The following is a 27856-nucleotide window of genomic DNA, read 5'->3' on the forward strand; positions in this document are numbered from 1 at the left end:
GCCGACACATTTTATCCATGTTCAAAGGTTGTTCTCGTAGAAAACCATAATCTAGATAATCTAATATTTCTTCACTCCATTCAGGCACCGTGTCTAGTTTGAACAATCAAGCATCTGGGAGGTCATCATCAACACCATTTGTTGGTTCCCCATTTGGAATTCTCGACATATGATCGGCCAACATATGTTGTGTTCCCTTTCTCACCCGGGATCTTGAAGTCAAATTCCAATAGTAATAACAACCAGCATGTGATTCGTCCCATGGTGCAAGGCTTATTCACCAAGTATATAAACCCTGATGGTCCACAAAGAATACGTTTTTTTTTTTAGAGTGCTTTATCTAATATTGTGACAAATTTGTCTTCCCGCACACATCTCCTTAAGACATTGTCCTTACCTAGCTTGTATAATTCACCAGCAATCAATTGATAAGGTGCAGCCAGCTTAATAAGCCGACACATTTTATCCATGTTCAAAGGTTGTTCTCGTAGAAAACCATAAGCTAGATAATCTAATATTTCTTCACTCCATTCAGGCACCGTGTCTAGTTTGAACAATCAAGCATCTGGGAGGTCATCATCAACACCATTTGTTGGTTCCCCATTTGGAATTCTCGACATATGATCGGCCAACATATGTTGTGTTCCCTTTCTCACCCGGGATCTTGAAGTCAAATTCCAATAGTAATAACAACCAGCATGTGATTCGTCCCATGGTGCAAGGCTTATTCACCAAGTATATAAACCCTGATGGATAATAAGGGGATGACTTCGGGTGGACTACAAGGAATCCAGCAAGTAAGTGATCAATCACCTCATTAATGAAATGTGAACCGCGATCACTCACTAATTCCAATGGGCAACGGATTCTTGAAATGATTTGTTCATATAAGAACTTAGCCATCTTTTGTGCATCAACTCGCTTAGAGATTTTTTCTTCTGCCCATTTTGTGAAATAGTCTGTGGCCACGATCACATATCGGACTTGTGATGGATGTGCAACTAGACTAATGGGTCCAACAAAATCAATTCCCTATTTCTCAAAAGATTCTTACAATCACATGGGGGTAAGTTGCATCCTGTCTCTTTGTTGTGGAATAGCAAATGGTTGACACTCTTTGCATCTTTTACAAACTCCATAGCATCCCCGAATAATGTAGGCCACCATAGTCCTACTTGAAGCACCTTGTGAGCTGTAATTTTCCCAGAGCAAAGTGTCCTCCAATCATTCTTGAGAGTGCTTTATCTAATATTGTGACAAATTTGTCTTCCCGCACACATCTCCTTAAGACATTGTCCTTACCTAGCTTGTATAATTCACCAGCAATCAATTGATAAGGTGCAGCCAGCTTAATAAGCCGACACATTTTATCCATGTTCAAAGGTTGTTCTCGTAGAAAACCATAAGCTAGATAATCTAATATTTCTTCACTCCATTCAGGCACCGTGTCTAGTTTGAACAATCAAGCATCTGGGAGGTCATCATCAACACCATTTGTTGGTTCCCCATTTGGAATTCTCGACATATGATCGGCCAACATATGTTGTGTTCCCTTTCTCACCCGGGATCTTGAAGTCAAATTCCAATAGTAATAACAACCAGCATGTGATTCGTCCCATGGTGCAAGGCTTATTCACCAAGTATATAAACCCTGATGGTCCACAAAGAATACGTTTTTTTTTTGAGAGTGCTTTATCTAATATTGTGACAAATTTGTCTTCCCGCACACATCTCCTTAAGACATTGTCCTTACCTAGCTTGTATAATTCACCAGCAATCAATTGATAAGGTGCAGCCAGCTTAATAAGCCGACACATTTTATCCATGTTCAAAGGTTGTTCTCGTAGAAAACCATAAGCTAGATAATCTAATATTTCTTCACGCCATTCAGGCACCGTGTCTAGTTTGAACAATCAAGCATCTGGGAGGTCATCATCAACACCATTTGTTGGTTCCCCATTTGGAATTCTCGACATATGATCGGCCAACATATGTTGTGTTCCCTTTCTCACCCGGGATCTTGAAGTCAAATTCCAATAGTAATAACAACCAGCATGTGATTCGTCCCATGGTGCAAGGCTTATTCACCAAGTATATAAACCCTGATGGATAATAAGGGGATGACTTCGGGTGGACTACAAGGAATCCAGCAAGTAAGTGATCAATCACCTCATTAATGAAATGTGAACCGCGATCACTCACTAATTCCAATGGGCAACGGATTCTTGAAATGATTTGTTCATATAAGAACTTAGCCATCTTTTGTGCATCAACTCGCTTAGAGATTTTTTCTTCTGCCCATTTCGTGAAATAGTCTGTGGCCACGATCACATATCGGACTTGTGATGGATGTGCAACTAGACTAATGGGTCCAACAAAATCAATTCCCTATTTCTCAAAAGATTCTTACAATCACATGGGGGGTAAGTTGCATCCTGTCTCTTTGTTGTGGAATAGCAAATGGTTGACACTCTTTGCATCTTTTACAAACTCCATAGCATCCCCGAATAATGTAGGCCACCATAGTCCTACTTGAAGCACCTTGTGAGCTGTAATTTTCCCAGAGCAAAGTGTCCTCCAATCATTCTTGAGAGTTCTTTATCTAATATTGTGACAAATTTGTCTTCCCGCACACATCTCCTTAAGACATTGTCCTTACCTAGCTTGTATAATTCACCAGCAATCAATTGATAAGGTGCAGCCAGCTTAATAAGCCGACACATTTTATCCATGTTCAAAGGTTGTTCTCGTAGAAAACCATAAGCTAGATAATCTAATATTTCTTCACTCCATTCAGGCACCGTGTCTAGTTTGAACAATCAAGCATCTGGGAGGTCATCATCAACACCATTTGTTGGTTCCCCATTTGGAATTCTCGACATATGATCGGCCAACATATGTTGTGTTCCCTTTCTCACCCGGGATCTTGAAGTCAAATTCCAATAGTAATAACAACCAGCATGTGATTCGTCCCATGGTGCAAGGCTTATTCACCAAGTATATAAACCCTGATGGATAATAAGGGGATGACTTCCGGTGGACTACAAGGAATCCAGCAAGTAAGTGATCAATCACCTCATTAATGAAATGTGAACCGCGATCACTCACTAATTCCAATGGGCAACGGATTCTTGAAATGATTTGTTCATATAAGAACTTAGCCATCTTTTGTGCATCAACTCGCTTAGAGATTTTTTCTTCTGCCCATTTCGTGAAATAATCTGTGGCCACGATCACATATCGGACTTGTGATGGATGTGCAACTAGACTAATGGGTCCAACAAAATCAATTCCCTATTTCTCAAAAGATTCTTACAATCACATGGGGGGTAAGTTGCATCCTGTCTCTTTGTTGTGGAATAGCAAATGGTTGACACTCTTTGCATCTTTTACAAACTCCATAGCATCCCCGAATAATGTAGGCCACCATAGTCCTACTTGAAGCACCTTGTGAGCTGTAATTTTCCCAGAGCAAAGTGTCCTCCAATCATTCTTGAGAGTGCTTTATCTAATATTGTGACAAATTTATCTTCCCGCACACATCTCCTTAAGACATTGTCCTTACCTAGCTTGTATAATTCACCAGCAATCAATTGATAAGGTGCAGCCAGCTTAATAAGCCGACACATTTTATCCATGTTCAAAGGTTGTTCTCGTAGAAAACCATAAGCTAGATAATCTAATATTTCTTCACTCCATTCAGGCACCGTGTCTAGTTTGAACAATCAAGCATCTGGGAGGTCATCATCAACACCATTTGTTGGTTCCCCATTTGGAATTCTCGACATATGATCGGCCAACATATGTTGTGTTCCCTTTCTCACCCGGGATCTTGAAGTCAAATTCCAATAGTAATAACAACCAGCATGTGATTCGTCCCATGGTGCAAGGCTTATTCACCAAGTATATAAACCCTGATGGATAATAAGGGGATGACTTCGGGTGGACTACAAGGAATCCAGCAAGTAAGTGATCAATCACCTCATTAATGAAATGTGAACCGCGATCACTCACTAATTCCAATGGGCAACGAATTCTTGAAATGATTTGTTCATATAAGAACTTAGCCATCTTTTGTGCATCAACTCGCTTAGAGATTTTTTCTTCTGCCCATTTCGTGAAATAGTCTGCGGCCACGATCACATATCGGACTTGTGATGGATGTGCAACTAGACTAATGGGTCCAACAAAATCAATTCCCTATTTCTCAAAAGATTCTTACAATCACATGGGGGGTAAGTTGCATCCCGTCTCTTTGTTGTGGAATAGCAAATGGTTGACACTCTTTGCATCTTTTACAAACTCCATAGCATCCCCGAATAATGTAGGCCACCATAGTCCTACTTGAAGCACCTTGTGAGCTGTAATTTTCCCAGAGCAAAGTGTCCTCCAATCATTCTTGAGAGTGCTTTATCTAATATTGTGACAAATTTGTCTTCCCGCACACATCTCCTTAAGACATTGTCCTTACCTAGCTTGTATAATTCACCAGCAATCAATTGATAAGGTGCAGCCAGCTTAATAAGCCGACACATTTTATCCATGTTCAAAGGTTGTTCTCGTAGAAAACCATAATCTAGATAATCTAATATTTCTTCACTCCATTCAGGCACCGTGTCTAGTTTGAACAATCAAGCATCTGGGAGGTCATCATCAACACCATTTGTTGGTTCCCCATTTGGAATTCTCGACATATGATCGGCCAACATATGTTGTGTTCCCTTTCTCACCCGGGATCTTGAAGTCAAATTCCAATAGTAATAACAACCAGCATGTGATTCGTCCCATGGTGCAAGGCTTATTCACCAAGTATATAAACCCTGATGGTCCACAAAGAATACGTTTTTTTTTTTAGAGTGCTTTATCTAATATTGTGACAAATTTGTCTTCCCGCACACATCTCCTTAAGACATTGTCCTTACCTAGCTTGTATAATTCACCAGCAATCAATTGATAAGGTGCAGCCAGCTTAATAAGCCGACACATTTTATCCATGTTCAAAGGTTGTTCTCGTAGAAAACCATAAGCTAGATAATCTAATATTTCTTCACTCCATTCAGGCACCGTGTCTAGTTTGAACAATCAAGCATCTGGGAGGTCATCATCAACACCATTTGTTGGTTCCCCATTTGGAATTCTCGACATATGATCGGCCAACATATGTTGTGTTCCCTTTCTCACCCGGGATCTTGAAGTCAAATTCCAATAGTAATAACAACCAGCATGTGATTCGTCCCATGGTGCAAGGCTTATTCACCAAGTATATAAACCCTGATGGATAATAAGGGGATGACTTCGGGTGGACTACAAGGAATCCAGCAAGTAAGTGATCAATCACCTCATTAATGAAATGTGAACCGCGATCACTCACTAATTCCAATGGGCAACGGATTCTTGAAATGATTTGTTCATATAAGAACTTAGCCATCTTTTGTGCATCAACTCGCTTAGAGATTTTTTCTTCTGCCCATTTTGTGAAATAGTCTGTGGCCACGATCACATATCGGACTTGTGATGGATGTGCAACTAGACTAATGGGTCCAACAAAATCAATTCCCTATTTCTCAAAAGATTCTTACAATCACATGGGGGTAAGTTGCATCCTGTCTCTTTGTTGTGGAATAGCAAATGGTTGACACTCTTTGCATCTTTTACAAACTCCATAGCATCCCCGAATAATGTAGGCCACCATAGTCCTACTTGAAGCACCTTGTGAGCTGTAATTTTCCCAGAGCAAAGTGTCCTCCAATCATTCTTGAGAGTGCTTTATCTAATATTGTGACAAATTTGTCTTCCCGCACACATCTCCTTAAGACATTGTCCTTACCTAGCTTGTATAATTCACCAGCAATCAATTGATAAGGTGCAGCCAGCTTAATAAGCCGACACATTTTATCCATGTTCAAAGGTTGTTCTCGTAGAAAACCATAAGCTAGATAATCTAATATTTCTTCACTCCATTCAGGCACCGTGTCTAGTTTGAACAATCAAGCATCTGGGAGGTCATCATCAACACCATTTGTTGGTTCCCCATTTGGAATTCTCGACATATGATCGGCCAACATATGTTGTGTTCCCTTTCTCACCCGGGATCTTGAAGTCAAATTCCAATAGTAATAACAACCAGCATGTGATTCGTCCCATGGTGCAAGGCTTATTCACCAAGTATATAAACCCTGATGGTCCACAAAGAATACGTTTTTTTTTTGAGAGTGCTTTATCTAATATTGTGACAAATTTGTCTTCCCGCACACATCTCCTTAAGACATTGTCCTTACCTAGCTTGTATAATTCACCAGCAATCAATTGATAAGGTGCAGCCAGCTTAATAAGCCGACACATTTTATCCATGTTCAAAGGTTGTTCTCGTAGAAAACCATAAGCTAGATAATCTAATATTTCTTCACGCCATTCAGGCACCGTGTCTAGTTTGAACAATCAAGCATCTGGGAGGTCATCATCAACACCATTTGTTGGTTCCCCATTTGGAATTCTCGACATATGATCGGCCAACATATGTTGTGTTCCCTTTCTCACCCGGGATCTTGAAGTCAAATTCCAATAGTAATAACAACCAGCATGTGATTCGTCCCATGGTGCAAGGCTTATTCACCAAGTATATAAACCCTGATGGATAATAAGGGGATGACTTCGGGTGGACTACAAGGAATCCAGCAAGTAAGTGATCAATCACCTCATTAATGAAATGTGAACCGCGATCACTCACTAATTCCAATGGGCAACGGATTCTTGAAATGATTTGTTCATATAAGAACTTAGCCATCTTTTGTGCATCAACTCGCTTAGAGATTTTTTCTTCTGCCCATTTCGTGAAATAGTCTGTGGCCACGATCACATATCGGACTTGTGATGGATGTGCAACTAGACTAATGGGTCCAACAAAATCAATTCCCTATTTCTCAAAAGATTCTTACAATCACATGGGGGGTAAGTTGCATCCTGTCTCTTTGTTGTGGAATAGCAAATGGTTGACACTCTTTGCATCTTTTACAAACTCCATAGCATCCCCGAATAATGTAGGCCACCATAGTCCTACTTGAAGCACCTTGTGAGCTGTAATTTTCCCAGAGCAAAGTGTCCTCCAATCATTCTTGAGAGTTCTTTATCTAATATTGTGACAAATTTGTCTTCCCGCACACATCTCCTTAAGACATTGTCCTTACCTAGCTTGTATAATTCACCAGCAATCAATTGATAAGGTGCAGCCAGCTTAATAAGCCGACACATTTTATCCATGTTCAAAGGTTGTTCTCGTAGAAAACCATAAGCTAGATAATCTAATATTTCTTCACTCCATTCAGGCACCGTGTCTAGTTTGAACAATCAAGCATCTGGGAGGTCATCATCAACACCATTTGTTGGTTCCCCATTTGGAATTCTCGACATATGATCGGCCAACATATGTTGTGTTCCCTTTCTCACCCGGGATCTTGAAGTCAAATTCCAATAGTAATAACAACCAGCATGTGATTCGTCCCATGGTGCAAGGCTTATTCACCAAGTATATAAACCCTGATGGATAATAAGGGGATGACTTCCGGTGGACTACAAGGAATCCAGCAAGTAAGTGATCAATCACCTCATTAATGAAATGTGAACCGCGATCACTCACTAATTCCAATGGGCAACGGATTCTTGAAATGATTTGTTCATATAAGAACTTAGCCATCTTTTGTGCATCAACTCGCTTAGAGATTTTTTCTTCTGCCCATTTCGTGAAATAATCTGTGGCCACGATCACATATCGGACTTGTGATGGATGTGCAACTAGACTAATGGGTCCAACAAAATCAATTCCCTATTTCTCAAAAGATTCTTACAATCACATGGGGGGTAAGTTGCATCCTGTCTCTTTGTTGTGGAATAGCAAATGGTTGACACTCTTTGCATCTTTTACAAACTCCATAGCATCCCCGAATAATGTAGGCCACCATAGTCCTACTTGAAGCACCTTGTGAGCTGTAATTTTCCCAGAGCAAAGTGTCCTCCAATCATTCTTGAGAGTGCTTTATCTAATATTGTGACAAATTTATCTTCCCGCACACATCTCCTTAAGACATTGTCCTTACCTAGCTTGTATAATTCACCAGCAATCAATTGATAAGGTGCAGCCAGCTTAATAAGCCGACACATTTTATCCATGTTCAAAGGTTGTTCTCGTAGAAAACCATAAGCTAGATAATCTAATATTTCTTCACTCCATTCAGGCACCGTGTCTAGTTTGAACAATCAAGCATCTGGGAGGTCATCATCAACACCATTTGTTGGTTCCCCATTTGGAATTCTCGACATATGATCGGCCAACATATGTTGTGTTCCCTTTCTCACCCGGGATCTTGAAGTCAAATTCCAATAGTAATAACAACCAGCATGTGATTCGTCCCATGGTGCAAGGCTTATTCACCAAGTATATAAACCCTGATGGTCCACAAAGAATACGTTGTTGGGGCATTGGTGAGACCAAAAGGCATAACTTTGTAAGCAAAAGTCTCCCACATTGTATTGAAGGCCGTTTTATGCTAGTCTTCGGGTGCTATAGAAACTTGATTGTAACTTGAAAATCCATCTAAGAAGTTGTAAGCTTCTTCACCAACTACTCTTTCCAAAACGTGTTCCATGTAAGGTAGTGGGTAATGGTCCTTTCCTAGTAGCTGCATTGACATTTTTTAGATCGACACAAACCCTAAGTTTCCCATTCTTCTTTGGCACTATCACGATTGGTGATAGCCAATCGGTGTGTTCTATCTCATAGATGAAATCAACAGTAATGAGTTTATCAATTCCTTCTTATAATTGTTGCATATTTAGGATTCATCCGGTATGGTTTTTGCTTTGTTGGCCTTGATCCTTCCATGATTGGAATCGTGTGTTGTACCACTTCAAATGGTACGCCCTTCATCTCTTTGTAGTTTCAGAAGAAACAACCTTAAACTCCTTAAGGAGAGCAACAAGTTCCTTTTCCTCAGCTGGAGTCAAGTCTTTAACGATATAAACAGGCTTGGTTTCCTCCCAGGGCTCTGCAATATCAGTTTCCTTGACCTTAGCTGGGCCATTGTACGATGTGGATAAACCAGCTTCTTTAACTCTTTTGGCCGCCGTCAATTGGACCGCTTTTCGTTCATCAATTGGGTATGTCTTGAAATGGTGTGGCATTGAGAGTAGGTCTAGCCCAAATAGCTTAGTTTTGGGCCACATGATGGTCTCTTCTTCCTGCTTATTATAATTGTGGCATATTTAGGATTCATTTGGTATGGTTTTTGCTTGGTTGGCCTTTATCCTTCCATGATTGGGATCGTGTGATGTACCACTTCAGATGGTACACCCTTCACCTCTTTGTTGTTTCAGAAGAAACAACCTTAAACTCCTTAAGGAGAGCAACAAGTTCCTTTTCCTCAGCTGGAGTCAAGTCTTTAGCGATATAAACAGGCTTGGTTTCCTCCCCCATGGCTCTGCAATATCAATGTCCTTGACCTTAGCTAGGCCATTGTACGATGTGGATAAACCAGCTTCTTTAACTCTTTTGGCCGTCAATTGGACCACTTTTCGTTCATCAATTGGGTATGTCTTGAAATGGTATGGCACTGAGAGTAGGTTTGGCCCAAATAGCTTAGTTTTGGGCCACATGATGGTCTCTTCTTCCTGCTTATTATAATTGTGGCATATTTAGGATTCATCTGGTATGGTATTTGCTTGGTTAGCCTTTATCCTTCCCCATGATTGGGATCGTGTGATGTACCACTTCAGATGGTACACCCTTCACGTCTTTGTTGTTTGAGAAGAAACAACCTTAAACTTCTTAAGGAGAGCAACAAGTTCCTTTTTCTCAGCTGGAGTCAAGTCTTTAGCGATATAAACAGGCTTGGTTTCCACCCATGGCTCTGCAATATCAATTTCCTTGACCTTAGCTGGGCCATCGTACGATGTGGATAAACCAACATCTTTAACTCTTTTGGCCGTCAATTGGACCACTTTTCGTTCGTCAATTGGGTATGTCTTGAAATGGTCTGGCAGCACTGAGAGTAGGTCTGGCCCAAATAGCTTAGTTTTGGGCCACATGATGGTCTCTTCTTCCTGCTTATAGGTGACCAAGTTGCCCTAGCTTGCGTGACTCCCGAAGTCTCCTTGACTTTCGGTTCAGAGGTAGCGGAGGTCGACATCTGTAATAATGATAAGAAAGTCAGTCATACTAACTGGTGAGAGAATGTGGTCATTGCCTCTTTTTCTTTCTTTCTTTTTTTTGTTAAAATGAATGTGTGTGTGTGTTATTCCATGAGAAGGGTGTTAGTGCGGTGTGCAATAACAAGGTATGAGTCTACATGCAAAAAGGTGCAAACCGTGAGATAGCACTACCGCCAACTGCACCCACCCACCAAAATAAAAGAGCTGGACAAAGTTAAGGAGAAAAGAAGAGAAAAGGTTCTCACGGTTTTAGCCACCTCACGGTGTTAGCTACCTCACGAGTTTCGAACCCTGCTATCTCACGGGCAAAATTCTTCACTGTGTTGAATCGACTTCTTCCTCGGAACCAATTTTTGTGCTTTCCTAGCATTTAGTTGGAAATTGTTCTTGGTTGCTCTTACTATCTATGTTTCTAAAGGTATTTGCAGTACTAAACTTTGGGTGGGATTTTGGCACCCATATTGTTGTATTACTCTTGTAATAGCCTTGTGCAGCTAGTAAACCCCTTCGAATCCATTGCTTTTGAGTGCCTTGTGGATAGTGGCTTCGTTTGCAATATTGCTACGCTAACATTGGAAGGCCATCTCTGTCCCTTGTCTGTAGCTCAAACTTTTTACCTTGATTCCTCAATTACTCCTTTTGCATCACAGTATATATGGGCTTGGAGTTGATTCTAATGCACCCACTGCTGAATTACTAGTGACTTTGGTTGTTTTTTGCATAGGGACTATGGAGTTGATGCTTTCTCTAGTACGTGAGCTACTTTCTTTGGCATTGGTGTTTCCATACCATCAATCATAGCCTGCTTTCCCTTGTTTTTTGGCTCCATAAGGACACGATAATGATATTATTTCCCTCGTCAAGTTATGCAGCTCTCTTTTTCCATTGGATATCACGATTACTGGTGCAAATCTAGGATCGTCCAAGCATGATTTCTTCCTCCATAGATCCTACAGGCTTATATAACAAACACCATTCCAACCAAAGGGATTATTTCTGATGGAAATATTAACACTTTGAAATCCCACAGCTTTGGTAATTGACAAGTGCACACTTTGTACTTGTGCATTGTCGACCTCAAGGTAAGACTTTATCTAGAGGTTCTCGTGTCTCATAAGAGATCAAATTATGACTTGATCCCCTATGGATTAATGCAATGCTTGTTGCATGAATTTTAGGTAGTAGAGACTTTCACACAGTTGTGCTGGCTCAATGTCCAGGTCATCCTCATCAAGGAGGGTTAGCGAAGCCATGTTCATATGCAATACTCTCTCTTGGAGTCTCTGTTTGGCCTTGCCCTCTCTTGCCTTGGCTTCTTCCTGAGCTCGAGCTCGCTTGGATTTTTCCTTGGCTAGCTCATTTCGTTGTTTTAATACATGCTCTTTTTCTTTCTTTTTTTTTTTGTTAAAATGAATGTGTGTGTGTGTTATTCCATGAGAAGGGTGTTAGTGCGGTGTGCAATAACAAGGTATGAGTCTACATGCAAAAAGGTGCAAACCGTGAGATAGCACTACCGCCAACTGCACCCACCCACCAAAATAAAAGAGCTGGACAAAGTTAAGGAGAAAAGAAGAGAAAAGGTTCTCACGGTTTTAGCCACCTCACGGTTTTAGCTACCTCACGAGTTTCGAACCCTGCTATCTCACGGGCAAAATTCTTCACTGTGTTGAATCGACTTCTTCCTCGGAACCAATTTTTGTGCTTTCCTAGCATTTAGTTGGAAATTGTTCTTGGTTGCTCTTACTATCTATGTTTCTAAAGGTATTTGCAGTACTAAACTTTGGGTGGGATTTTGGCACCCATATTGTTATATTACTCTGGTAATAGCCTTGTGCAGCTAGTAAACCCCTTCGAATCCATTGCTTTTGAGTGCCTTGTGGATAGTGGCTTCGTTTGCAATATTGCTACGCTAACATTGGAAGGCCATCTCTGTCCCTTGTCTGTAGCTCAAACTTTTTACCTTGATTCCTCAATTACTCCTTTTGCATCACTGTATATATGGGCTCGGAGTTGATTCTAATGCACCCACTGCTGAATTACTAGTGACTTTGGTTGTTTTTTGCATAGGGACTATGGAGTTGATGCTTTCTCTAGTACGTGAGCTACTTTCTTTGGCATTGGTGTTTCCATACCATCAATCATAGCCTGCTTTCCCTTGTTTTTTGGCTCCATAAGGACACGATAATGATATTATTTCCCTCGTCAAGTTATGCAGCTCTCTTTTTCCATTGGATATCACAATTACTGGTGCAAATCTAGGATCGTCCAAGGATGATTTCTTCCTCCATAGATCCTGCAGGCTTATATAACAAACACCATTCCAACCAAAGGGATTATTTCTGATGGAAATATTAACACTTTGAAATCCCACAGCTTTGGTAATTGACAAGTGCACACTTCGTACTTGTGCATTGTCGACCTCAAGGTAAGACTTTATCTAGAGGTTCTCGTGTCTCATAAGAGATCAAATTATGACTTGATCCTCTATGGATTAATGCAATGCTTGTTGCATGAATTTTAGGTAGTAGAGACTTTCACACAGTTGTGCTGGCTCAATGTCCAGGTCATCCTCATCAAGGAGGGTTAGCGAAGCCATGTTCATATGCAATACTCTCTCTTGGAGTCTCTGTTTGGCCTTGCCCTCTCTTGCCTTGGCTTCTTCCTGAGCTCGAGCTCGCTTGGATTTTTCCTTGGCTAGCTCATTTCGTTGTTTTAATACATGCTCTTGCATGAGCATTTCTTGGGTCAGTGGTTCGTAATCCTTTTTAAGTTTGCTTTCATTGATGTAACCCTGTATTTGCACACCATCAATAGCTTCAATCATGACTGACCTTTGAGGCACATGTGATTTTTGACACTTAGAAAGGTCCTAATCCTCCATACTTGAGTTGGTTTTTTCTAGTGCTTCCGACATGAGGACGAGGTCCCTTGTTTTTAGTTCTTTTTGTTTCAGGTTATTGTCAAACCAACGCTTCCTTCACAATTTTTCAACCATAAGACCATGTGATGCAATTAGTTGGGTTTCATCAAGTTTCTCTAAGTCAACCAACCTTTCAGCTAATGCATTCTTTGTTAATCGTTCTTGCACCGCAATTTGCAGGCTTGGAACTAAGTAGTCCATAGGCATTATGGCCTCAATGCCATAAGCTAGATGGAAGGGAGTATATCCCATCGCTACCTTATACGAAGTTCAATATGCCCATAGAGCTGCAGTTAGCTTATGTTCCCAATCCGTGCGACTTGCTTCTAAAGTTTTTGTCAAGATAGTACACAAAATCTTATTTGTACTCTCCGCTTGACCATTTGCTTATGGATAATAAGGGGATGACTTCCGGTGGACTACAAGGAATTTAGCAAGTAAGTGATCAATCACCTCATTAATGAAATGTGAACCGCGATCACTCACTAATTCCAATGGGCAACAGATTCTTGAAATGATTTGTTCATATAAGAACTTAGCCATCTTTTGTGCATCAACTCGCTTAGAGACTTCTTCTTCTGCCCATTTCGTGAAATAGTCTGTGGCCACGATCACATATCAGACTTGTGATGGATGTGCAACTAGACTAATGGGTCCAACAAAATCAATTCCCTATTTCTCAAAAGATTCTTACAATCACAGGGGGGTAAGTTGCATCCTGTCTCTTTGTTGTGGAATAGCAAATGGTTGACACTCTTTGCGTCTTTTACAAACTCCATAGCATCCCCGAATAATGTAGGCCACCATAGTCCTACTTGAAGCACCTTGTGAGCTGTAATTTTCCCAGAGCAAAGTGTCCTCCAATCATTCTTGAGAGTGCTTTATCTAATATTGTGACAAATTTGTCTTCCCGCACACATCTCCTTAAGACATTGTCCTTACCTAGCTTGTATAATTCACCAGCAATCAATTGATAAGGTGCAGCCAGCTTAATAAGCCGACACATTTTATCCATGTTCAAAGGTTGTTCTCGTAGAAAACCATAAGCTAGATAATCTAATATTTCTTCACTCCATTCAGGCACCGTGTCTAGTTTGAACAATCAAGCATCTGGGAGGTCATCATCAACACCATTTGTTGGTTCCCCATTTGGAATTCTCGACATATGATCGGCCAACATATGTTGTGTTCCCTTTCTCACCCGGGATCTTGAAGTCAAATTCCAATAGTAATAACAACCAGCATGTGATTCGTCCCATGGTGCAAGGCTTATTCACCAAGTATATAAACCCTGATGGTCCACAAAGAATACGTTTTTTTTTTTGCCAATAGGTAATGTCGATACTTCTTGACAGCATAAAGCATGGCCAAACCCTCTTGTTTTGTGGTGGTATAATTTACCTTTACATCATTCAGTTGGTGACTAGCGAAGGAAACTGGGTTGTCCAATTTGAACTCACCAAGCTGTGCCAATACGCATCCTGTAGCAAAGTTTGATGCATCAATGTGTACATGGCATATAAGATCCCAGTTGGGTGGTCTCAGAATGGTGCACGCGCTAGTGCTGGCTTCAATCTATCATATGCATCTTGGCATTCTATATTCCATTCAGAGACAATGAGTAGCCTATATAATGGTCTGGCAATTCTAGCATAAAATACACCTTTGCATCATTCAGTGGCGACTAGCGAAGGAGACTGGGTAGTCCAATTTGAACTCACCAAGCTGTGCCAATACGCATCCTGTAGCGAAGTTTGATGCATCAATGTGTACATGGAATATAAGATCCCAGTTGGGTGGTCTCAGAATAGTGCACTGGCTAGTGCTGGCTTCAATTTATCATATGCATCTTGGCATTCTTCATTCCATTCAAAGACAATGAGGAGCCTATATAATGGTCTGTCAATTCTAGCATAAAATACTATGAAGTGGAGATAATACCCAATGTGGCCCATAAACCTTTGTACACCTTTGTAATTAGTGGGTGGGGATAGTTCCAAGATCAATTTGACTTTGCTTTCCTTTGTGGAGATACCGTTCTTAATGACAATGTGTCCTAAGATCACACGGTGTTTGGCATTTCAAAGGTTTTAAGGATATACAATTCGATCGACATCACTCAAACATCTTTCTTGAGCAAGCCAAATGGTCTGACCATCGTGAGTGTGCGCACATAGATCATCAATGAATACCTCCAACCACTTTTGTAAGTAGTCTCTCAAGGCTGTGCACATCAATCGTTGGAACGTTGTTGGGGCATTGGTGAGACCAAAAGGCATAACTTTGTAAGCAAAAGTCTCCCACATTGTATTGAAGGCCGTTTTATGCTAGTCTTCGGGTGCTATAGAAACTTGATTGTAACTTGAAAATCCATCTAAGAAGTTGTAAGCTTCTTCACCAACTACTCTTTCCAAAACGTGTTCCGTGTAAGGTAGTGGGTAATGGTCCTTTCCTAGTAGCTGCATTGACATTTTTTAGATCGACACAGACCCTAAGTTTTCCATTCTTCTTTGGCACTATCACGATTGGTGATAGCCAATCGGTGTGTTCTATCTCATAGAGGAAATCAACAGTAATGAGTTTATCAATTCCTTCTTATAATTGTTGCATATTAAGGATTCATCCGGTATGGTTTTTGCTTTGTTGGCCTTGATCCTTCCATGATTGGAATCGTGTGTTGTACCACTTCAAATGGTATGCCCTTCATCTCTTTGTAGTTTCAAAAGAAACAACCTTAAACTCCTTAAGGAGAGCAACAAGTTCCTTTTCCTCAGCTGGAGTCAAGTCTTTAACGATATAAACAGGCTTGGTTTCCTCCCAGGGCTCTGCAATATCGGTTTCCTTGACCTTAGCTGGGCCATTGTACGATGTGGATAAACCAGCTTCTTTAACTCTTTTGGCCGCCGTCAATTGGACCGCTTTTCGTTCATCAATTGGGTATGTCTTGAAATGGTCTAGCACTGAGAGTAGGTCTGGCCCAAATAGCTTAGTTTTGGGCCACATGATGGTCTCTTCTTCCTGCTTATTATAATTGTGGCATATTTAGGATTCATCTGGTATGGTTTTTGCTTGGTTGGCCTTTATCCTTCCATGATTGGGATCGTGTGATGTACCACTTCAGATGGTACACCCTTCACCTCTTTGTTGTTTCAGAAGAAACAACCTTAAACTCCTTAAGGAGAGCAACAAGTTCCTTTTCCTCAGCTGGAGTCAAGTCTTTAGCGATATAAACAGGCTTGGTTTCCTCCCCCATGGCTCTGCAATATCAATTTCCTTGACCTTAGCTAGGCCATTGTACGATGTGGATGAACCAGCTTCTTTAACTCTTTTGGCCGTCAATTGGACCACTTTTCGTTCATCAATTGGGTATGTCTTGAAATGGTATGGCACTGAGAGTAGGTCTGGCCCAAATAGCTTAGTTTTGGGCCACATGATGGTCTCTTCTTCCTACTTATTATAATTGTTGCATATTTAGGATTCATCTGGTATGGTTTTTGCTTGGTTAGCCTTTATCCTTCCCCATGATTGGGATCGTGTGATGTACCACTTCAGATGGTACGCCCTTCATCTCTTTGTTGTTTCAGAAGAAACAACCTTAAACTCCTTAAGGAGAGCAACAAGTTCCTTTTTCTCAGCTGGAGTCAAGTCTTTAGCGATATAAACAGGCTTGGTTTCCTCTTATGGCTCTGCAATATCAATTTCCTTGACCTTAGCTGGGCCATCGTACGATGTGGATAAACCGACATCTTTAACTCTTTTGGCCGTCAATTGGACCACTTTTCGTTCGTCAATTGGGTATGTCTTGAAATGGTCTGGCACTGAGAGTAGGTCTGGCCCAAATAGCTTAGTTTTGGGCCACATGATGGTCTCTTCTTCCTGCTTATAGGTGACCAAGTTGCCCTAGCTTGCGTGACTCCCGAAGTCTCCTTGACTTTCGGTTCAGAGGTAGCGGAGGTCGACATCTGTAATAATGATAAGAAAGTCAGTCATACTAACTGGTGAGAGAATGTGGTCATTGCCTCTTTTTCTTTCTTTCTTTTTTTTGTTAAAATGAATGTGTGTGTGTGTTATTCCATGAGAAGGGTGTTAGTGCGGTGTGCAATAACAAGGTATGAGTCTACATGCAAAAAGGTGCAAACCGTGAGATAGCACTACCGCCAACTGCACCCACCCACCAAAATAAAAGAGCTGGACAAAGTTAAGGAGAAAAGAAGAGAAAAGGTTCTCACGGTTTTAGCCACCTCACGGTTTTAGCTACCTCACGAGTTTCGAACCCTGCTATCTCACGGGCAAAATTCTTCACTGTGTTGAATCGACTTCTTCCTCGGAACCAATTTTTGTGCTTTCCTAGCATTTAGTTGGAAATTGTTCTTGGTTGCTCTTACTATCTATGTTTCTAAAGGTATTTGCAGTACTGAACTTTGGGTGGGATTTTGGCACCCATATTGTTGTATTACTCTGGTAATAGCCTTGTGCAGCTAGTAAACCCCTTCGAATCCATTGCTTTTGAGTGCCTTGTGGATAGTGGCTTCGTTTGCAATATTGCTACGCTAACATTGGAAGGCCATCTCTGTCCCTTGTCTGTAGCTCAAACTTTTTACCTTGATTCCTCAATTACTCCTTTTGCATCACAGTATATATGGGCTTGGAGTTGATTCTAATGCACCCACTGCTGAATTACTAGTGACTTTGGTTGTTTTTTGCATAGGGACTATGGAGTTGATGCTTTCTCTAGTACGTGAGCTACTTTCTTTGGCATTGGTGTTTCCATACCATCAATCATAGCCTGCTTTCCCTTGTTTTTTAGCTCCATAAGGACACGATAATGATATTATTTCCCTCATCAAGTTATGCAGCTCTCTTTTTCCATTGGATATCACGATTACTGGTGCAAATCTAGGATCGTCCAAGGATGATTTCTTCCTCCATAGATCCTACAGGTTTATATAACAAACACCATTCCAACCAAAGGGATTATTTCTGATGGAAATATTAACACTTTGAAATCCCACAGCTTTGGTAATTGACAAGTGCACACTTCGTACTTGTGCATTGTCGACCTCAAGGTAAGACTTTATCTAGAGGTTCTCGTGTCTCATAAGAGATCAAATTATGACTTGATCCCCTATGGATTAATGCAATGCTTGATGCATGAATTTTAGGTAGTAGAGACTTTCACACAGTTGTGCTGGCTCAATGTCCAGGTCATCCTCATCAAGGAGGGTTAGCGAAGCCATGTTCATATGCAATACTCTCTCTTGGAGTCTCTGTTTGGCCTTGCCCTCTCTTGCCTTGGCTTCTTCCTGAGCTCGAGCTCGCTTGGATTTTTCCTTGGCTAGCTCATTTCGTTGTTTTAATACATGCTCTTGCATGAGCATTTCTTGGGTCAGTGGTTCGTAATCCTTTTTAAGTTTGCTTTCATTGATGTAACCCTGTATTTGCACACCATCAATAGTTTCAATCATGACTGACCTTTGAGGCACATGTGATTTTTGACACTTAGAAAGGTCCTAATCCTCCATACTTGAGTTGTTTTTTTCTAGTGCTTCCCCGACATGAGGACGAGGTCCCTTGTTTTTAGTTCTTTTTGTTTCAGGTTATTGTCAAACCAACGCTTCCTTCACAATTTTTCAACCATAAGACCATGTGATGCAATTAGTTGGGTTTCATCAGGTTTCTCTAAGTCAACCAACCTTTCAGCTAATGCATCGTTCTTGCACTGCAATTTGCAGGCTTGGAACTAAGTAGTCCATAGGCATTATAGCCTCAATGCCATAAGCTAGATGGAAGGGAGTATATCCCGTCGCTACCTTATACGAAGTTCAATATGCCCATAGAGCTGCAGTTAGCTTATGTTCCCAATCCGTGCGACTTGCTTCTAAAGTTTTTGTCAAGATAGTACACAAAATCTTATTTGTACTCTCCGCTTGACCATTTGCTTATGGATAATAAGGGGATGACTTCCGGTGGACTACAACGAATCCAGCAAGTAAGTGATCAATCACCTCATTAATGAAATGTGAACCGCGATCACTCACTAATTCCAATGGGCAACGGGTTCTTGAAATGATTTGTTCATATAAGAACTTAGCCATCTTTTGTGCATCAACTCGCTTAGAGACTTTTTCTTCTGCCCATTTCGTGAAATAGTCTGTGGCCACGATCACATATCGGACTTGTCATGGATGTGCAACTAGACTAATGGGTCCAACAAAATCAATTCCCTATTTCTCAAAAGATTCTTACAATCACAGGGGGGTAAGTTGCATCCTGTCTCTTTGTTGTGGAATAGCAAATGGTTGACACTCTTTGCGTCTTTTACAAACTCCATAGCATCCCCGAATAATGTAGGCCACCATAGTCCTACTTGAAGCACCTTGTGAGCTGTAATTTTTCCAGAGCGAAGTGTCCTCCAATCATTCTTGAGAGTGCTTTATCTAATATTGTGACAAATTTGTCTTCCCGCACACATCTCCTTAAGACATTGTCCTTACCTAGCTTGTATAATTCACCAGCAATCAATTGATAAGGTGCAGCCAGCTTAATAAGCCGACACATTTTATCCATGTTCAAAGGTTGTTCTCGTAGAAAACCATAAGCTAGATAATCTAATATTTCTTCACTCCATTCAGGCACCGTGTCTAGTTTGAACAATCAAGCATCTGGGAGGTCATCATCAACACCATTTGTTGGTTCCCCATTTGGAATTCTCGACATATGATCGGCCAACATATGTTGTGTTCCCTTTCTCACCCAGGATCTTGAAGTCAAATTCCAATAGTAATAACAACCAGCATGTGATTCGTCCCATGGTGCAAGGCTTATTCACCAAGTATATAAACCCTGATGGTCCACAAAGCATATTGAAATTCGTATAAGGTAGCGACGAGATATACTCCCTTCCATCTAGCTCATGGTATTGAGGCTATAATGCCTATGGAGTACTTAGTTCCAAGCCTGGAAATTGCGGTGCAAGAACGATCAACAAAGAATGCATTAGCTAAAAGGTTGGTTGACTTAGAGAAACTTGATGAAACCCAACTAATTGCATCACATGGTCTTATGGTTGAAAAATTGTGAAGGAAGCGTTGGTTTGACAATAATCTGAAACAAAAAGAACTAAAAACAAGGGACCTCGTCCTCATGTCGGAAGCACTAGAAAAAAACAACTCAAGTATGGAGGATTAGGACCTTTCTAAGTGTCAAAAATCACGTGCCTCAAAGGTCAGTCATGATTGAAACTATTGATGGTGTGCAAATACAGGGTTACATCAATGAAAGCAAACTTAAAAAGGATTATGAACCACTGACCCAAGAAATGCTCATGCAAGAGCATGTATTAAAACAACGAAATGAGCTAGCCAAGGAAAAATCCAATCGAGCTCGAGCTCAGGAAGAAGCCAAGGCAAGAGAGGGCAAGGCCAAACAGAGACTCCAAGAGAGAGTATTGCATATGAACATGGCTTCACTAACCCTCCTTGATGAGGATGACCTGGACATTGAGCCAGCACAACTGTGTGAAAGTCTCTACTACCTAAAATTCATGCAACAAGCATTGCATTAATCCATAGGGGATCAAGTCATAATTTGATCTCTTATGAGACACGAGAACCTCTAGATAAAGTCTTACCTTGAGGTCGACAATGCACAAGTACGAAGTGTGCACTTGTCAATTACCAAAGCTGTGGGATTTCAAAGTGTTAATATTTCCATCAGAAATAATCCCTTTGGTTGGAATGGTGTTTGTTATATAAGCCTGTAGGATCTATGGAGGAAGAAATAATCCTTGGACGATCCTAGATTTGCACCAGTAATTGTGATATCCAATGGAAAAAGAGAGCTACATAACTTGATGAGGGAAATAATATCATTATCGTGTCCTTATGGAGCCAAAAAACAAGGGAAAGCAGGCTATGATTGATGGTATGGAAGCACCAATGCCAAAGAAAGTAGCTCACGTACTAGAGAAAGCATCAACTCCATAGTCCCTATGCATAAGACAACCAAAGTCACTAGTAATTCAGCAGTGGGTGCATTAGAATCAACTCCAAGTCCATATATACAGTGATGCAAAAGGAGTAATTGAGTAAGCAAGGTAAGAAGTTTAAGCTACAGACAAGGGACAGAGATGGCCTTCCAATGTTAGCGTAGCAATATTGCAAACGAAGCCACTATCCACAAGGCACTCAAAAGCAATGGATTCGAAAGGGTTTACTAGCTGCACAAGGCTATTACCAGAGTAATATAACAATTCGGGTGCCAAAATCCCACCCAAAGTTCAGTACTGCAAATACCTTTAGAAACATAGATAGTAAGAGCAACCAAGAACAATTTCCAACTAAATGCTAGAAAAGCACAAAAATTGGTTTCGAGGAGGAAGTCGATTCAACATAGTGAAGAATTTTGCCCGTGAGATAGCAGGGTTCAAAACTCGTGAGGTAGCTAAAACCGTGAGGTGGCTAAAACCGTGAGAACCTTTTCTCTTCTTTTCTTCTTAACTTTGTCCAGCTCTTTTATTTTGGTGGGTGCAGTTGGCAGTAGTGCTATCTCACGGTTTGCACCTTTTCGCATGTAGACTCATACCTTGTTATTGCTCACCGCACTAACACCCTTCTCATGGAATAACACACACACACACATTCATTTTCACAAAAAGAAAGAAAGAAAAAGAGGCAATGACCACATTCTCTCACCAGTTAGTATGACTGACTTTCTTATCATTATTACAGATGTCGACCTCCGCTACCTCTGAACCGAAAGTCAAGGAGACTTTGGGAGTCACGCAAGCTAGGGAAACTTGGTCACCTATAAGCAGGAAGAAGAGACCATTATGTGGCCCAAAACTAAGCTATTTGGGCTAGACCTACTCTCAGTGCTAGACCAATTCAAGACATACCCAATTGACGAACGAAAAGTGGTCCAATTGACGGCCAAAAGAGTTAAAGACGTTGGTTTATCCACATCGTACGATGGCCCATCTAAGGTCAAGGAAATTGATATTGTAGAGCCGTGGGAGGAAACCAAGCCTGTTTATATCGCTAAAGACTTGACTCCACCTGAGGAAAAGGAACTTGTTGCTCTCCTTAAGGAGTTTAAGGTTGTTTCTTCTGAAACAACAAAGAGATAAAGGGCGTACCATCTGAAGTGGTACATCACACGATCCCAATCATGGAAGGATAAAGGCCAACCAAGCAAAAACCATACCAGATGAATCCTAAATATGCCACAATTATAATAATCAGGAAGAAGAGACGATCATGTGGCCCAAAACTAAGCTATTTGGGCTAGACCTACTCTCAATGCCATACCATTTCAAGACATACCCAATTGATGAACAAAAAGTGGTCCAATTGACGGCCAAAAGAGTTAAAGAAGCTGGTTTATCAACATCGTACAATGGCCCAGCTAAGGTCAAGGAAATTGATATTGCAGAGCCATGGGGGAGGAAACCAAGCCTGTTTATATCGCTAAAGACTTGACTCCACCTGAGGAAAAGGAACTTGTTGCTCTCCTTAAGGAGTTTAAGGTTGTTTCTTCTGAAACTACAAAGAGGTGAAGGGCGTACCATCTGAAGTGGTACATCACACGATCCCAATCATGGAAGGATAAAGGCCAACCAAGCAAAAACCATACCAGATGAATCCTAAATATGCAACAATTATAATAAGTAGGAAGAAGAGACCATCATGTGGCCCAAATCTAAGCTATTTGGGCCAGACCTACTCTCAGCGCCAGACCATTTCAAGACATACCCAATTGACGAACGAAAAGTGGTCCAATTGACAATAGCCAAAAGAGTTAAAGAAGCTGGTTTATCCACATCGTACAATGGCCCAGCTAAGGTCAAGGAAACCGATATTGCAGAGCCCTGGGAGGAAACCAGGCCTGTTTATATCGTTAAAGAATTGACTCTAGCTGAGTAAAAGGAACTTGTTACTCTCCTTAAGGAGTTTAAGGTTGTTTCTTCTGAAACTACAAAGAGATGAAGGGCGTACCATTTGAAGTGGTACAACACACGATTCCAATCATGGAAGGATCAAGGCCAACCAAGCAAAAACCATACCAGATGAATCCTAAATATGCAACAATTATAAGAAGGAATTGATAAACTCATTACTGTTGATTTCATCTATGAGATAGAACACACCGATTGGCTATCACCAATCGTGATAGTGCCAAAGAAGAATGGGAAACTTAGGATCTGTGTCGATCTAAAAAATGTCAATGCAGCTACTAGGAAAGGACCATTACCCACTACCTTACACGGAACACGTTTTGGAAAGAGTAGTTGGTAAAGAAGCTTACGACTTCTTAGATGGATTTTCAAGTTACAATCAAGTTTCTATAGCACCCGAAGACTAGCATAAAACGGCCTTCAATACAATGTGGGAGACTTTTGCTTACAAAGTTATGCCTTTTGGTCTCACCAATGCCCCAACAACGTTCCAACGATTGATGTGCACAGCCTTGAGAGACTACTTACAAAAGTGGTTGGAGGTATTCATTGATGATCTATGTGCGCACACTCACGATGGTCAGACCATTTGGCTTGCTTGAGAAAGATGTTTGAGTGATGTCGATCGAATTGTATATCCTTAAACCTTTTGAAATGCCAATTTTGGGTCAAACACGGTGTGATCTTAGGACACATTGTCATTCAGAACGGTATCTCCACAAAGGAAAGCAAAGTTAAATTGATCTTGGAACTATCCCCACCCACTAATTACAAAGGTGTACAAAGGTTTATGGGCCACATTGGGTATTATCTCCACTTCATAGTCTTTTATGCTAGAATTGCCAGACCATTATATAGGCTCCTCATTGTCTTTGAATGGAATGAAGAATGCCAAGATGCATATGATAAATTGAAGCCAGCACTAGCCAGTGCACTATTCTGAGACCACCCAACTGGGATCTTATATTCCATGTACACATTGATGCATCAAACTTCGCTATAGGATGCGTATTGGCACAGCTTGGTGAGTTCAAATTGGACTACCCAGTTTCCTTTGCTAGTCGCCACTGAATGATTCAAAGGTGTATTTTATGCTAGAATTGCCAGACCATTATATAGGCTACTCATTGTCTCTGAATGGAATGAAGAATGCCAAGATGCATATGATAGATTGAAGCCAGCACTAGCGAGTGCACTATTGTGGGACCACCCAACTATGATCTTATATGCCATGTACACATTGATGCATCAAACTTTGCTACAGGACCACATTCTCTCACCAGTTAGCATGACTGACATTCTTATGATTATTACAGATGTCGACCTCTGCTACCTCTGAACCGAAAGTCAAGGAGACTTCGGGAGTCACGCAAGCTAGGGCAACTTGGTCACCTATAAGCAGGAAAAAGAGACCATCATGTGGCCCAAAACTAAGCTATTTGGGCCAGGCCTACTCTCAGTGCCAGACCATTTCAAGACATACCCAATTGACGAACGAAAAGTGGTCCAATTGACGGCCAAAAGAGTTAAAGAAGTTGGTTTATCCACATCGTACGATGGCCCAGCTAAGGTCAAGGAAATTGATATTGCAGAGCCATGGGAGGAAACCAAGCCTGTTTATATCGCTAAAGACTTGACTCCAGCTGAGGAAAAGGAACTTGTTGCTCTCCTTAACGAGTTTAAGGTTGTTTCTTCAGAAACAACAAAGAGATGAAGGGCGTACCATCTGAAGTGGTACATCACACGATCCCAATCATGCAAGGATAAAGGCCAACCAAGCAAAAACCATACCAGATGAATCCTAAATATGCCACAATTATAATAAGCAGGAAGAGGAGACCATCATGTGGCCCAAAACTAAGCTATTTGGGCCAGACCTACTCTCAGTGCCATACCATTTCAAGACATACCCAATTGATGAATAAAGTGGTCCAATTGACGGCCAAAAGAGTTAAAGAAGCTGGTTTATCCACATCGTACGATGGCCCAGCTAAGGTCAAGGAAATTGATATTGCAGAGCCATGGGAGGAAACCAAGCCTGTTTATATCGCTAAAGACTTGACTCCAGCTGAGGAAAGGGAACTTGTTGCTCTCCTTAAGGAGTTTAAGGTTGCTTCTTCTGAAACTACAAAGAGATGAAGGGCATACCATCTGAAGTGGTACATCACACATCCCAATCATGCAAGGATAAAGGCCAACCAAGCAAAAACCATACCAGATGAATCCTAAATATGCCACAATTATAATAAGCAGGAAGAAGAGACCATCATGTGGCCCAAAACTAAGCTATTTGGGCCAGACCTACTCTCAGTGCCAGACCATTTCAAGACATACCCAATTGATGAACGAAAAGTGGTCCAATTGACGGCCAAAAGAGTTAAAGAAGCTGGTTTATCAACATCGTACAATGGCCCAGCTAAGGTCAAGGAAATTGATATTGCAGAGCCATGGGGGAGAAAACCAAGCCTGTTTATATCGCTAAAGACTTGACTCCAGCTGAGGAAAAGGAACTTGTTGCTCTCCTTAAGGAGTTTAAGGTTGTTTCTTCTGAAACTACAAAGAGATGAAGGGCGTACCATCTGAAGTGGTACATCACACGATCCCAATCATGGAAGGATAAAGGCCAACCAAGCAAAAACCATACCAGATGAATCCTAAATATGCAACAATTATAATAAGCAGGAAGAAGAGACCATCATGTGGCCCAAATCTAAGCTATTTGGGCCATACCTACTCTCAGCGCGCCAGACCATTTCAAGACATACCCAATTGATGAACAAAAAGTGGTCCAATTGACGGCGGCCAAAAGAGTTAAAGAAGCTGGTTTATCCACATCGTACAATGGCCCAGCTAAGGTCAAGGAAACTGATATTGCAGAGCCCTGGGAGGAAACCAAGCCTGTTTATATCGTCAAAGACTTGACTCTAGTTGAGGAAAAGGAACTTGTTGCTCTCCTTATGGAGTTTAAGGTTGTTTCTTCTGAAACTACAAAGCGATGAAGGGCATACCATTTGAAGTGGTACAACACACGATTCCAATCATGAAAGGATCAGGGCCAACCAAGCAAAAACCATACCAGATGAATCCTAAATATGCAACAATTATAAGAAGGAATTGATAAACTCATTACTGTTGATTTCATCTATGAGATAGAACACACCGATTGGCTATCACCAATCGTGATAGTGCCAAAGAAGAATGGGAAACTTAGGGTCTGTGTCGATCTAAAAAATGTCAATGCAGCTACTAGGAAAGGACCATTACCCACTACCTTACACGGAACACGTTTTGGAAAGAGTAGTTGGTGAAGAAGCTTACAACTTCTTAGATGGATTTTCAAGTTGCAATCAAGTTTCTATAGCACCTGAAGACTAGCATAAAACGGCCTTCAATACAATGTGGGAGACTTGTGCTTACAAAGTTATGCCTTTTGGTCTCACCAATGCCCCAACAACGTTCCAACGATTGATGTGCACAGCCTTAAGAGACTACTTACAAAAGTGGTTGGAGGTATTCATTGATGATCTATGTGCACACACTCACGATGGTCAGACCATTTGGCTTGCTTAAGAAAGATGTTTGAGTGATGTCGATCGAATTGTATATCCTTAAACCCTTTGAAATGCCAATTTTGGGTCAAACACGGTGTGATCTTAGGACACATTGTCATTAAGAACGGTATCTCCACAAAGGAAAGCAAAGTCAAATTGATCTTGGAACTATCCCCACCCACTAATTACAAAGGTGTACAAAGGTTTATGGGCCACATTGGGTATTATCTCCACTTCATAGTATTTTATGCTAGAATTGCCAGACCATTATATAGGCTCCTCATTGTCTTTGAATGGAATGAAGAATGCCAAGATGCATATGATAAATTGAAGCCAGCACTAGCCAGTGAACTATTCTGAGACCACCCAACTGGGATCTTATATTCCATGTACTCATTGATGGATCAAACTTTGCTACAGGATGCGTATTGGCACAGCTTGGTGAGTTCAAATTGGACTACCCAGTTTCCTTCGCTAGTCACCACTGAATGATGCAAAGGAGTATTTTATGCTAGAATTGCTAGACCATTATATAGGCTACTCATTGTCTCTGAATGGAATGAAGAATGCCAAGATGCATATGATAGATTGAAGCCAGCACTAGCGAGGGCACTATTCTGAGACCACCCAACTGGGATCTTATATGCCGTGTACACATTGATGCATCAAACTTTGCTACAGGATGCGTATTGGCACAACTTGGTGAGTTCAAATTGGACAACCCAGTTTCCTTCGCTAGTCACCAACTGAATGATGTAAAGGTAAATTATACCACAACAAAACGAGAGGGTTTGGCCATGCTTTTTGCTGTCAGGAAGTATCGACATTACCTATTGGAAAAAAAAAACGTATTCTTTGTGGACCATCAGGGTTTATATACTTGGTGAATAAGCCTTGCACCATGGGACGAATCACATGCTGGTTGTTATTACTATTGGAATTTGACTTCAAGATCACGGGTGAGAAAGGGAACACAACATATGTTGGCCGATGAATTCCAAATGGGGAACCAACAAATGGTGTTGATGATGACCTCCCAGATGCTTGATTGTTCAAACTAGACATGGTGCCTGAATGGAGTGAAGAAATATTAGATTATCTAGCTTATGGTTTTCTACGAGAACAACCTTTGAACATGGATAAAATGTGTCGGCTTATTAAGCTGGCTGCACCTTATCAATTGATTGCTGGTGAATTATACAAGCTAGGTAAGGACAATGTCTTAAGGAG

Source organism: Cibotium barometz, chromosome 29, assembly GCF_041138505.1.
Source record: "Cibotium barometz isolate CiBa-2024 chromosome 29, ASM4113850v1, whole genome shotgun sequence".
Lineage (NCBI taxonomy): Eukaryota > Viridiplantae > Streptophyta > Polypodiopsida > Cyatheales > Cibotiaceae > Cibotium > Cibotium barometz.